Here is a 14,016-nt window from a genome sequence, read left to right on the forward strand (position 1 = left end):
AAAAAATCAGAGTGGATCAGCATGTTCCTCTTCCAGAAGATATTTGCAGCTTTACAGAAGATTCCCAAACTCTCAATGCCTTTGATATCAAATTCGGAGTGTGTGGTACAAAATTAAATGTAGGGGATTCTCCTTACCTCAATGGTTTGTTATTGGCACAGTGTGGCTGTGATATGTATCAAGAGAATGGGGCAGAGATGGGGGTAACTGACTGAGGGCCCATGCTGTTCCAATGTCCACCACAGTGGTGAGGAGCTTTACAGGGTTTGGAGGGTTCCAAAGTCTTTGGCATCAGACTTTGCTACACAGAGCTCAAGCCACATGTTTGCAATCATACATGAGATGCCCTGGAACAGTATTAGAAATCGCTAAGGTGAAGATTGAGGTTTTCAGCCAATAGCTTTTTGTGCTCCATCTCCATGTCTCATCCCTTCAGCTGATCTGATTTCAGCACAGCTATAATGCATAGCTTTGGACACAAGGCCAGATTCCAACTCAAGCTCACATCAAGGAGTCTCTCTCCCTATTGCAGCTTCAGAGCTTTATCCAAAACCATGGAAGGCCCATGAACTTGTAATCAGAGCTCAAATGAGAAGGAGAATTGACACCCCAGAGACAATCTTCAACAAATGAAGTACAGAGGTCAGTGGATAAATGCCCTCAGCTTCCTGTCCATTGGAAAAATAAGCCTAAGATGTCTTCCACAAAGCTCTTCAGAGTATCAACAATAGGGTGTGGTCCCAGTTGCCCACTGCAGCAACCAACTGAGTAATGTAACTCTATTGGATTTTCTTCCCTCCCTGTCTCATCCTCCCTACTCCCTCACTGTGATTCCTGGATTATCTCCCAAAAACTACCTGCACTCTGGTCTGTGTCTCAGACCCTGACTTCAGAGATGTGCAGCCAAGGTTTTACATCAGCTGGTAAAATTATGTATTTTTTTTTCTTTGTTAATATGACTCTATTTTTATCTTTGAACTAGTATGGCCTGAGAAATATAGAAAGTTCTTAAAGAAAACAAAACGATAAAAGAGCTGAACAGAAGATTTCAAAGAGAAACTAGAGAAGACAAAGTCAATTATTATAATGAAATGTGAGAAAAACCTAGAGTTAGCAAACCAGCATGGAAAAACACTCAGCATTTCTCAAGCTGAAAGGGTAAAGAAAAAATTCAAGCCTCAAGTTGCAGTATTGAAAGATTCTATGGATAAAATATTTAATGATGTAGAAAACATCAAATTAAGATGGAAGGAATACACAGAGTTAAATGTACCAAAAAAAAAAAAATTGTTGATGTTCATTCATTTCAGGAGGTGACATATTATCAAGAAATAATAGTATTGAAGGAAGAAGTTGAAGTTGCACTGAAAGAACTGGAAAAGAACAAGGCTATAGGAATTGACAGAATACCCATTGAGATGTTTCAACCAACAAATACTGTGTTGGAGTCACTTACTTGTCTATGCTAAGAAATTTGGAAGTCAGCTACATGGCCATCTGGAAGAGATCCATTTTTGTGTTATTCCAAAGAAAGGTAATCCCACAGAATGTGGAAATTATGGAATAATATCATTAATATCACATGCAAGTAAAATCTTACTGAAAATAATTCAAAAAGAATTGCAGCAGTATATTGACAGAGAACTTCTGGAAATGCAAGCTGGATTCAGAAGAGGACATGGAATGAGGGATATCATAGCTGATATCTGATAGATCTTGGCTCAAAGCAAAGAATACTAGAAAGGTATTTACTTGTGTTTTATTGACTAAGCAAAAGCATCCCATTGTGTGGCTCATAACAAATTATGGATAACATTGGGAAGAATGGGAATTCCAGAACACTTAGTTATGCTCATAAGGAACTTGTACGCAGACCAGGAGGCTGTTGTTTGAACAGAACAAGGGAACACTGCATGGTTTAAAATCAGGAAAGAAGTGTGTCAGGGTTGTATCTTTCACCACACTTACTCAATCTTTGTTGTTGTTGTTAGGTGCTGTTGAGTTGTCTCTGACTCAAAACAGAACAAAAACTGCCCAGTCCTGTGCCAGTCTTGTAATCCCTGCTATATCTGAGCCCATCATTGCAGCCACTGTGTCAGTCCATCTTGTTGAGAGCCTGTCCCCTTTACCAAGCATGACATCCTTCTCCTGCAAAAGGTTCCTTCTGACAACATGACCGACCAAAGTAGGTGAGACGAAGTCTGACCATTCTCGCTTCTAAGTAGCATTCCGGCTGCAATTTCTCCAGGACTGATCTGTTAGTCCTTTTAGCAGTCCATGGTACTCTCAGTATTCTTCACCAACAGCACAACTCAAAAGCACCAGCTCTTCTTTGGACTTCCTTATTAATTGTCCAGCACTCACATTCATAAGAGGTAATTGAAAATAACATGCTTTTGGTTAGGCAAACCTTAGTCTTCAAGAAGACATCTTTGTTCTTCATCACTTGAAATAGGTCTTTTTCAGCAGATTTTCCCAATGCAATATGTCATCTGATTTCTTGATTTCTGCTTCCATTAGTGTGATTGTACCAAGTAATATAAAGTCTTTGACAACTTCCATCTTTTCTCCATTTACTGTGATGCTGTTTATTGGACCAGTTTTGAAGATTTTTGTTTTCTTTATACTGAGGTGTAATCCATACTGCAGACAATAGTCTTCAATCTTCATCAGTAAGTGCTTCAAGTAATCCTCATTTATGGCAAGCAAAGTAGTGTCATTTGTGTTGTTAATGAAACTTCCTCCAATCCTGATGCCACTTTCTTCTTTATATAATCTAGCTTCTCAGATTTACTCAGCATACAAATTTAATAAGTGTGCTGAAAGGATACAACCTTGATGCACAACTTTCCTGTTTTTAAGCCATACAGTATTCTCTTGTTCTGTTCAAATGACAGATTCCTGGTCTAAGTACAGGTTCCTCATGACCACAATTAAGTGTTCTGGAATTCCCATGCTTCTCAATATTATCCAAACTTTGTTATGATCCACACAATTGAATGCTTTTGCATAGTAAATAAAACGCGAATAAACATATTTCTGATATTCTTTGCTTTCAGCTAAGATCTATCAGACATCAGCTATGGTATCCTTCATTCTATGTCCTCTTCTGTATTCAGATTGCATTTCAGGAAGTTCTCTGTCTGTATATTGCTGCAACCATTTTTGAATTATCTTCAGTAATATTTTACTTGCATGCAATGTCAAAGATTGTTTGATAGTTTCCACATTCTGTGGGATCACTTTCATTCCATCTTCTTCTGATGTTTCCTGCATCCATCATTCAATGTTTTGCCCATAGAATCTTTCAGTATTGCAACTAGAGACTTACATTTTCATTATTATTATCATTCAGTTCTTTCAGCTTGAGAAATTCTGAGCGTGTACTTCCCTTTTGGTTTCTCAACTCCTATTCTTTTCACATTTCATAATAACAATTGGCTTTGTCTTCTTAAGCTGCTCTTTGAAATCTTCTGTTCAGCTCTTTTATTTTGTCATTTCTCCCATTTGCTTTAGTTATTTTCCATTGAAGAACAACTTTCAGAGGTTCTTCTGACATCCATTTTGGTCTTTTCTGCCTTTCCTGTCTTTTTAATGACCTCTTACCTTCTTCATGGGTGATGTTCTGGATGCATCGCACAATTCCTCTGGTTTTCACTAATTGGTGTCCAATGCATTAAACCTGTTCTTTAGATGATCTCCAAACTCAGGAGGGATATAAACAAGATCATATTTTTTTTTTTCTCTCTTGGACTTTTAAAAATTATTTTCAACTTCATCTTCAACTTGCATATGAGCAGTGGATGATGGTCTGTTCCATAATCAGCTGCTGGCTTTTTTTTTTTTTTTTTTGGCTGAAGATATTGAGCTTCTCCATTGCTTTTTTCCATAGTTTTACTTTATTTGATTCCTGTGTACTCCCTCTGGTAAGTCTATGTGTTTAGCCTCTGTTTGTGTTGTTGAAAAAATGATATTCACAATGAATAAGTTGTTGGTCTTGCAAAACTCTATCATGTGCTCTCCAGTATTATTTTTGTCACCGAAGCCATATTTTCCAACTATTGGTGATTCTTCTTTGTTTCCAACTTTTTCCTTCCAATCACCAGTTACAATCAACACATTTTAATTGCACAGTTGGTCAATTTCAAACTGCAGAAGTTGGTAAAAATCTTCAATTTCCTCATCTTTGTCTTTGGTGGTTAGTTCATAAATTTGAATAATAGTAGTATTAACTAATCTTCCTTTTAGGCATAAAGATATTTTCTTATCACTGACAGCTTTGTACATCAGGATAGATCCTAAAGCATTCTTTGTGATTACAAGTACTATGCCATTCCTCTTCAATTTGTTGTTCCTGGCATAGTAGATCATATGATTGTTTGATTCAAAATGATCCATGTCATTCCATTTCATCTCATTAATGCCTAGGATATAGATTTTTATGGTCCCATTTCATTTTTGACAACTTCTAATTTTCCTCGATTCATACTTCATACATTCCATTTTCTAATTTTTAATATATGTTTGAGCTGCTTCTTCTCATTTTGAGTCATGCCACATAAGCAATTGGAGGTCCCCAAAGCTTTACTCCATCCATTTCTTTAAGGTCAGTTCTACTCTGAGGAGGCAGCTCTTTCCCAGTCATATTTTGAATGACTTCTGCTCTGAAGGGCTCATTTTCTGACACTATATCAGATAATGTTTCAGGGCTATTCATAAAATTTTCCTGTAATACATCAGACAGTGTTTCACTGCTAGTCATAAGATTTCCATTGACCAATTCTTTGAGAAGTGGATGACCCATTCCTTCTTCTGAGTCTGTCTTAGTCTGGAAGCTCTGCTGAAACCTGCTCACAATAGGTAACCCTACTGGGCATTTGCAACTTGGTGGTATAGCCTCCAGCCTCATAGCAACATACAAACCACCACAGGACAACAAACTGACAGACAAGTTCCTCTCCCTTAGCTGTTGCAAACCACTCTTTATGCTGAACTAATCCAAAATTATGGACTATATGAAGAAGGATGTGGCATCAAGATTGGAGGAAGACTCATTAACAACCTATGATATACTCAAATGACACATTTGTTTGCTGAAAGTGAGAATGACTTGAAACACTTACTCTTGACGATTAAAGAATTCAGTCTGCAATATAGATTACATCTCAACATAAAGAAAATGAAAATCCTCACAATGGGATCAAAAAGTTTCATCACAATAAATGGAGAAAAGATTGAAGTTATTAGAGATTTCACATTACTTGGTTCCAAAGCAACATCAATGGAAACAACAGTCAAAACATCAGAGGACACATTTCACTGGGCAAATCTGCTGCTAAATACCTGTTTAAAATGCTGAAAATCAAAGGTTTCTCATTGAAGACTAAGATATGCCTAACCCAAGCCATGGTATATTCCATCAACACATATGTATGTGAGAACTGGACAAGGAAGACTGAAGAAGAGTTGATGCTTTTGAGTTGTGCTGTTGGTGAACAATACTGAAAACACCACAGACTGTAAAAAGAACTTAGAAATCTGTCCCGGACAAAGTGAGAATGGCCAGACTTCGTCTTACCTATTTTGGGCATGTTGTCAAAAGGGACCATTCCTTGGAGAAGGGTATCATGCTTGGTAAAGTGGAGAGTCAATGAAGAAGGGGAAGGCCCTCAATGAGATGGATAGACACAGTAGCTGCAATGATGGAATTAGGTATAGTAAGGATTGTGAGGCTGGCACAAGACCAAGTAGTGTTTTGTTCTGTTGTATGTATGGTTGCTATGAGTCAGAGTCAACTCAATGGTGCCTAACAACAAAGATAGGATAAATAGATATACAGATAGATAGACAGATAAATAAGATAGATAGATAGATAGATAGATAGATAGATGATAGATTCCTCCTTCCTCACTGCCGTAGAGTAATTTCTGACTCATAGCAATCCCTCCTTGGGTTTCTGACACTATATCTCTACAGAAGTAGGTTGCCCAATCTTTCTTCTGAAGTGTGGCTGGTGGATTTGAACTGCCAGCCTTCTAGTTAGCAGGCAAATGCCTTAGACACTGAGTCACCAGATCTCCAAGAGAGATAGATAGATTTACTCACAATATTTGCATTAGTGTTATCTCATTCTTCTCCTGTGATTTCTTGAAGGAAAAATATCAGTCAACTAATATTGATTTTGTTTCCTTTCTCCTACCCTTCTCTTTTTTGTTTTACATATGTTTTGGTGATTGGAGTTTATATATCTTGTTCAATTATTGACACTTGCATATGCATTTCTTTTGACTCTTCTCTTTTATTTGTTGCTTAGCACCCATTCAGATTTTTGCTGAATGTTTTGAATCATTGATATGTTGTTGCTGTTTTTGTCATCCAATAGTTGCCTTCAAATCGATTACAACTCATAGTTATTGTCATTATGCATAAGCGTATCACTCTGAATCTCACATGTCACTACAAAGAAACCATTCCTGTTTTACTTTTACTCTCACATAGTCATTGTGTATTTTTTATATCAGGCTAGATTTAAAAAATGAATAAAGTGTTGATATGGGTAATGGAATGGAAATCTCAGTCTCTATCTACTAAATTACTTTTAAAATTCATTCTTTTATTTTTACAGAGAATGATGGCACATTATTTTAAAGTTTTCTGTTTTCTCTTTTTCACAACATGCCATCCTTTGGCAATTACAATGAGAAATTTTAGTCAGGAAGTGTGTGGGTGGAGGAAAGAAAATATATTATTCAAGAGAGAAACATAAATTGTTAACTGAACAAAAAATAAAATTATTTCATAATACATTCTTAATAACTGGATATAGTAAGCATATACTATCAGTCCTTCATTTTATTTTATTTACTTTCTAGTCATGCATATATTTAAAATATAATCATAGGGAAATTGTTTATTAATAATACCGAAGTGTAACGTATTTTGTATGGAAAGAACTATCATTCTGATGTATCAGAAAAATAAATTGAGTGAGACTCCAAAAGATAAATAAGACGCTTATGAATTGTGAATTCACAAAGTGGAAATAATAAAGCTTGAAAAAATATATCGATTTCATCAGCAGAAAACCAAAACAAAACACAATACCATCAAGTTGATACTGAGTTATGGTGATATCCTGTATTACAAATAAAAAATTGAATCTAAGGTTTTCCTTGCTGTAATCTTTATGGAAGCAGGTACCCAGCCTTTTCTTTTGGGACACTTTTCAGTTAGTAGTCAATTGGAAATGTTTGTGCCAACAAGAGAATTTCACCAGTAAAGATGTTTTGATCTTTTGCTTATAAACTTAGTAAGTTGTACTTTCATGATATAAACTAATGCTACTGCATCTGGTGTGATATAATCAGTTTTATATGCTGCTTCTACAAATGCCATGTAGAATCACCTTTCTGGAGAATTACTGTACCCATCAAATGCTTCAAAACTTTCATATGTCAAGATCTGTTCACTCTATTTCTAGGTACATCCAAGGGAGACACATTTCTATCATAAATCAGATTATATTCAAAGCAACAAATCTTGTTAACTGTAGGAATAAACTACAATAATGTCTAATATCTAATCCTAGAGTAGCCAACAATTTTTAAAACCTTGTGATGTGTCAAACAGTATTTCAATCACTTTTTAAAATTTATTTGTTGTTGTTGTTGTTGTTGTTGTTGTCATTGTTATGTGCCATCGAGTCAGCCCCGTCTCATAGTGACCCCTTCTTGGGTTTCCGAGGCAGTATCTCTATGGAAGTAGATTGCCCCATTTTCCTTCCAAGGAGTGGCTGGTGGGTTTGAACTGCCAGCCTTCTGGTTAGCAGTCAAGTGCCTTAGCCACTATGCTACCAGAGCTCCTTAAATTAATTTACCCTTCAGAATTATGAGTGTTATATAATTATTATTTTCTTATTGAAGAAACTGAGATACTAAGGAGTATGTTCAAAGACAGCAGTTGATATTAGTCATTTTCTAAACCAACCCAGTTTCCTTTTACATATCAAAATGGGTAAAGACAATATATTTTTAAATTCTTTAATGTGACCCAAAAATATAGTAATAGCTCTACTCTTCTAACCAGGTGAGGTATTAAATTAGATTAAAAAAATAATATAAATATCATAAATACAGTATGCTCTCGAGTATAGGAAGTGATATGCATATTTCAGGAATAGAGACATTTTGATAACAAAATGTGAAATTAGATTCTATATATTTTATTCTCAGTTTTTTTCTAATTTCTCGAGTTTTAGGAATAAAATTCTATTAAATTTACACTTTTTTAAAATTGCATGTTCAATGAAACTTATTGGAAACTGAAAAATACTGTACTTTCATTTTCTGCTAATTTTCTGTGGCTATTTCCTTGTGTTTGGTAGGGTCTCCAATATACGCCATCTGGGATTAGTTAATTAGTTGATTGACTCATATATGTTTGTTCTCTAATGTCTCTTGGTGAAAAATAAGATCACTGAGGAAGTGAATACTATCCATCCTCCAGTTTTCTGCTATATCTTACTACTTAGAACATACTTTGACACATAACATATTCTTACTAAATATTTAATAATTGAATGCCAGAGAGTTGTATAAACATTTACTCTATGGTTGATTTTATTTCAACAAATAAAAATTACAAGCATTATAAAATGTGTTGATTAGGAACTCATGAATTCTAGCTTTTTATATCATTTGTCATATTAATATTTTTATAATAAATTTATGTCAAATATGACAATTTATGAATTACTATGCTGTCCAGTGATTAGCTCTTAGATTTTCAAAGAAAAATCTACTTCTTTATTTCTCTTTAGGATATAAGGCAACAGTAGTAGATATTTAGTTATCACCGATGATATTTGAGACCACATACACGTGTGTATATGTGTGTGTAAAATGTGTTGTTATTGTTGTTAGGTACCATCCAGTCAGCTCCAACTCATAGCCACCTAAACAGACCTAAATACTGCCAATTCCTGCACCCGCCTCACTATCCTTGCTATACCTGCAGCTGTTGTTGCCACCACTGTGTCAATACATCCACAGTGCCTAAGGCATCTGACTGCTACCAGAACGTTGTTGATTCAAGACTACCAGCCACTCTGCAAAAGCAAGACAGGGCAATATACTTCCATAAAGGTTTACCGCCTCAGAAATCCCCATCAGGGTCACTATGAGTCAAAATCAACTTGATGGCAGCATTTTTTTTTTTTTTAATGCACTTATCGTCATATATGTGTGAAATACACATTTATGTATATGCACATATGAAAAACATAAAACATTTTGAACAAATTCAGTAAGTAAACCTGTTTTGATGGGGAATTTTCTTCTGTTAGAAGACAAAATTTAAAGGTAAATGTTAAAATAGAGCAGCCTGAGGGGGCTAGGAATGAAACAGAGTGATGCGGTGGGTTTGGAGGGACATGAGCGGGTGGAAAGGGTAGCAAGTTGTGGTGGTGGCTTTAGAGCAGCTGAGGGAGACTAAGAAAGATCAGAATGGCTTGAAACAACTGAGGAAGATGAACTTGTCTGTCAGATTGTTGTATTGTGATGGTTAAAACAGACTTGGAAGAAGGAAGAGGCCATTCACTTATGAAAGAATTGCAAACTGAAAAGCTTTCCAACAGGAGAGAAACACTGATATGTTACTGGAAAGCTTTATGAATAGCCCTGAAACATTGTCCAATATAGTGCCAGAAAATGATCACCTCCAGTTGGAAGGCACTCAAAACATGACTGAGGGAGATCTGCCTCCTCAGAGTAGAGCTGACCTTAATGATGTGGATGGAGTAAAGCTTTCAGGACTTTCATTTACTGATGTGGCACAACTCAAGATGAGGAAAAAAAGACTGTGTTCTGGATACCTAATGTCTCTCTGATAAGAGTATACCACCAACAGTTTATTCTATTACAGTTTGGAGGATTTAAGTCCAGGTTCAAAGTGCCAGGCTCTAGGGGTTGTGTGAAAGCCTCTGAACCTTGAGTTTCAGCTCTGCCTCCTGTTCCTGGCCCACTGAAGCTGGAGGTTTTTCCTTACTCAGCTGCTGGCTGCTGAGGCTGACAAACCCAAGGTGGACAAGTAATAAGATACAGTCCCTATGTTACCAAACCACATGTCAGGCCATTAATTCAAGTCCATTAAAACTCCCAAGATCTACAGAGCATGTCAGGCTGCTGAACAACTCAGTGACATGCAGGGCTCAAGTGAGCCATAAGCTAGAGACCATTCCCAAAGTTGTTTATATATGGGAAATAGACCATATCCCTAAGGCAGCTACTCAGCTGCTTGTGGTAGGTCCCACCATGGAGTTGATTGTCATTCTCACCATGGGGAATAACTACCACCAGGTGTCCAGCTACTCAACCAGGCCCAGCCAAATTGACACACAAACATAAACCACCATGGGTGCAAACATTCATGAATATTCAGAACATGTAATGTACGAAGTATGAATCTAAGAAAATCAGAAGGTGTCAAAAATAAATGGAACACATAAAGATCAATATCCTACGCATTTGTTGTTGTTATGTGCCGTCGAGTCAAACCCGACTCATAGCGACCCCTTCTTGGGTTTCCGAGGCAGTATCACTACGGAAGTAGGATTGCCCAACCTTCCTTCCAAGGAGTGGCTGGTGGGTTTGAACCGCCAGCTGTCTGGTTAGCAGGCAAGTGTCTTAGCCACTATGCTACCAGAGTTCCCATCCTAGGCATTAGTGAGCTGAAATGGACTGGGTTGGCCAGTTTGAACCAGACGATCATATGATCTACTATGTAGGGAATGACAAATTGAAGAGGAATGGAGTAGCATTCATCATCACAGAGAATGTTTCAAGATCTATCCTTAAGTACAATGCTGTGAGTGATAGGATAATATCTTTATGCCTGCAAGGAAGACCTATTAATACAATTATTATTCAAATTCATGTACCAGCCACCAAAGCCAAAGATGAGGAAATTGGATATTTTAACAACTTCTGCATTCTGAAATTGATCAAACATGCAATCAAGATGTGTTAATTGTCACTGGAGATTGGATTGTAAAAGTTAGAAACAAAGAAGAATCACTAGTAGTTGGAAAATATAGCCTTGGTGATAGAAATATTACTGGAGAACACATGATAGAATTTTGCAAGTCCAAAGCTCATTCATTGCAAATACCTTTCGTCAACAACAAAAACAGTAGCTATACACATGGACTTCACCAGATGGAGTACACAGAAATCAGATCAACTACATGTGTGGCAAGAGGCAATAGGGTAGCTCAATATCTTCACCAAAAAAAAAGGCCAGGAGCTGACTATGGAGCAGAGCATCAATTGCTCATATGCAAGTTCAAATTGAAGCTGAAGACAATAAAAGAAGCCCACAAGAGCCAAAATATGACCTTGATTATATCCCTCCTGAATTTAGAGACCATCCAAAGAATAGATTTGATGCATTGGACACCAATGACTGAAAACCAGATGACTTGTTGGATGACATCAAGACCACCATCCACGAAGAAAACAAAAGGTGATTAAAAATACAGAAAAGCAAGGAGAGACAAAAATAGATGTCAGAAGATTTTGAGACTTGGCCTTGAATGTACAGTAGCTAAAACAAATGGAAGAAATGACAAGATAAAGAGGTGAACAGAAGATTTTAAAGAACAGCTTGACAAGGTAAAGTCACTTACTATAATGGAATGTGCAAAGAACTGTAATTAGAATATCAAAACAGAAGAAAACACTCAGCGTTTTTCAAGCTCAAAGAACTGAAGAGGAAATTTTAGCCTTGAGTTTCATACTGAAAGATTCTATGGACAATATATTGAATGATGAAGGAAACACCAAAAGAAGATGGAAGAAATATACAGTGTTACTGTACCAAAAAGAATCGATCAATGTTCATCCATTTAAGGATGTGGAATATGATCAGGAACCAATGATATTGAAGGAAGAATTTGAAGCTTCACTGCAGGAATGGGTGAAAAGCAAGGTTCCGGGAATTGACAGAATACCCATTGAGACATTTCAGCAAACGGATGTCATGGTGGAAGTACTCAATTGACTATGCCAAAAGATTTGGAAGACAGCTACCTGGCCAACTGACTGGAAGAGATCCATATTTGTACCCATTCCAAAGAAAGGTGATCCCCACAGAATGTGGAAATCATTGAGCAATATCATTAATATCACACACAAGCAAAATCTTACTGAAGGTAATTCTGAAATGGTTGCAGCAGTATATTGACAGAGAACTTCAGAAATCCAACCTGGATTCTGGAGAAGATGTGGAATGAGGCACATCATAGCTGATGTCAGATGGATCTTGGTTGAAAGCAAAGAACACCAGAAAGATGGTTACTTGTGTTTTATTGATGATGCAAAGACTTTTGACTGTGTGGATCATAACAAATTGTGGATAACACTGAGAAGAATGGGAATTTCTAAACACTAAATTGTGTTCGTGAGGAACCTGGACATAGACCAGGAGGCTGTCATTTGAACAGAACAAGAGGATACTGCATGGTATAATTTCAGGAAGGGAGTGCATCAGGGTTGTATCTTTCACCATACTTATTCAATCTCTATGCTGGGCAAATAATCTGAGAAGCTGGACTATATGAGAAGTACATGGTGTCAGGATTGGAGGTAGACTCATTAAAAACCCGTGATACGCAGATGTCACAACTGCTTCCTGAAAGTGAGAATGACTTGTAGCACTTACTAATGAAGACTGAAGACAACAGTCTGCAGTACAGTTACATCTCAACATAAAGAAAATGAAAATTCTCAAAGCTGGTCCTATAAATAGTATCACAGTAGATGGAGGAAAGACTGAAGTTGTCAAAGATTTCATATTACTTGGTTCTACTGTCAACAACAATGGAAGCAACAGCCAAAATATCAGACTACATATTGTCTTGGACAAATCTATTGCAAAAGACCTCTTTCAAGTGATAAAGAGCAAAGATGTGTACTTGAAAACTAAGGTGTGCCTAACCCAAGACATGATATTTTCAATCACCTCATAAGAATATGAAAGCAGCACAAAGAATAAGGAAGACTGAAAAAGAGTTGATGCTTTTGAGTTGTGATGGTGAAAAAGCATACTGAAAGTTCCATGGTCTGGTTAAAGAACTAACAAAACTCTTTGAAGTAATGCAGCCAAAATGCTCCTTGGAAGCAAGAATGGTCAGACTTTGTCTCACCTACTTTGGTCATATTGTCTGAAGAGACCATTTTCTGGAGCAGAATATCATGCTTGGTAAAGTGAACAGTCAAGGAAAAAGGGGAAGTCCCTCTACAAAGTGGAATGGAATGATGGGGTCAACTCTAGCAAGGATCCTGAGGCTGGCACAGGACCTGGCAGTATTTCATTCTGTTGTACATAAGGGCACTATGAGTTGGAGATGACTTGATAGCACCTAACAACAACAACAGCATGTTAAATATTTTTTAAAAAATAATTTGAATGATCTTTTTGGGAGCTAATTACTAACTACTAAAAATTCTTTGGAATGATCAAATGAATTTATTTTAGAAAATAAAACATGTAAGTATGAAAATGTTTTATTCCCATTCATATGAAATTATAGATTTCTGGGGGTGTACATATAACTAAGATTTTGTGTTACTCTGTTTTTGTTTATTATTGAAATATACATTTTTTGAAAAGTATTATTCATTTTTATTTCACTCCACATTATATCAAAACTGCTTTTATCTACTTCTTCATATTTTCTTCAAAATTAAAGTAGTTTATATGCTGTTAGAAAGAATGAGGTTTCAGGTTAAGACAGGCTTTTATAGTAAAAAAGATTAAGATTGGCTATTAGTTTAATCTTGGAAGTAGTAGTCTGAAAGATTAAATGAAAGCCCTAAGAAACTAAAAATAAATGTCAAAAAGAAAAACAAAAATCTTGGACTGTGAATTAGAAGCTGTAGAAAATCTCAAGCATAAAATTTCATTTAAACATGTTTGTTTACAACATTTGAGAGAAAACACACAAATTAGGTGATTTAG

This window comes from Orycteropus afer, unplaced genomic scaffold, assembly GCF_000298275.1.
Source record: "Orycteropus afer afer isolate SDZICR_OR568_19922 unplaced genomic scaffold, OryAfe1.0 scaffold00503, whole genome shotgun sequence".
NCBI classification, from domain to species: Eukaryota; Metazoa; Chordata; class Mammalia; order Tubulidentata; family Orycteropodidae; genus Orycteropus; species Orycteropus afer.